This window comes from Rhagoletis zephyria, unplaced genomic scaffold, assembly GCF_001687245.7.
Source record: "Rhagoletis zephyria isolate East Lansing unplaced genomic scaffold, Rhagoletis_zephyria_1.1 Rzeph_scaffold_83573, whole genome shotgun sequence".
Taxonomy (NCBI): domain Eukaryota; kingdom Metazoa; phylum Arthropoda; class Insecta; order Diptera; family Tephritidae; genus Rhagoletis; species Rhagoletis zephyria.
Window position 1 is genome coordinate 1 of NW_016240621.1, and position 1,051 is coordinate 1,051.

Genomic DNA, 1,051 nt, shown 5'->3' on the forward strand with positions numbered 1-1,051 from the left:
GACTATTTGGTGAGTCCAACTTCTGAAACTCCTCCTCGAGGTACTTCTCTACCAGGTCGCCAATTTTGTCTGGATTCTGGTCTGGAACCAGGCGAATGGAAAACTTGGCGATCCCTTTGCGCGGAATCACCGTTTTGGCGCCGGGCTCTGAAAAAGCTCCTGGTCAAGCAAAAATTAGATTAAAACCTTGATAATTATCAGGATGACAATCACCTTCAATGCCGTGAATGGACAACGAGGGGAGCATCCACCGGTGAGCAAGCAGATTTGCCTTGTCATCAAATCTCAGCTTTGAGGTGCCCACATCCTTTTTAAATTCAGTGACATCAAAGTCCAGCGCCTCCAACGCCAGGTGGTCCTCCATGCTCACCGGAAGGACGTCGTCCATCAGTCCGGGAACTAGTATGTTGTGATTCTGGTCAGTCAGTTTGGACATCAGCTGAAAGAGATCAGCCATGGCTTCGTGCACTGCCCCGCCGTACACTCCAGAGTGCAGGTCCTTCTGGGCGCACTCAATCTCCACAAAGAAGTAGGCATTGCCGCGTAGACCGTTCGTCACACAAGGTCGACTAGAGCCGAGCCAGTAGCTGTCACTGATGGCAAAGTAGTCCACATCGGCGAGAAAAGTATCGGAGAGTGATTTGACTAGCTGCTCCAGACCGAGGGAACCAGCCTCTTCCATAGCTTCAAATAGGAACTGGTGGTCAAAAAGGGTTAGAATTGTTGTCCATTGATTGTAAGCGTTAGCTTTTACCTTGACATTAACCGGCACATCAGTGCCCGTCTGCTGGTAGGCTTCAATGGCGCTGAGCCAGGCCAGCACCGGTCCTTTGTCGTCAGTCGCCCCTCGACCGTACAGCTTGCCGTCAACTTCGGTCAGCACAAAGGGTTCGGTGTTCCAGCCGTCCTCCTTCAGTGCCGGCTGCACGTCAATGTGCCCGTAGATGCAGACGGTCTTCTTCTGCGGGTCACTGCCCAGATGACCCAGCAGAACGGGCGGCAGCGGGGCGACCTCACCGTCGGCAAAGGTTTCCTCGCCCAGCTCCTTCAT

The 1,051-nt window shown here is 53.2% G+C and overlaps 1 pseudogene; it reads right to left on the reverse strand.

The window, feature by feature from the left end:
* Window positions 1-3: 3 nt before the first annotated feature.
* Window positions 4-1,051, reverse strand: LOC108357746 (cytosolic non-specific dipeptidase pseudogene; annotated as a pseudogene).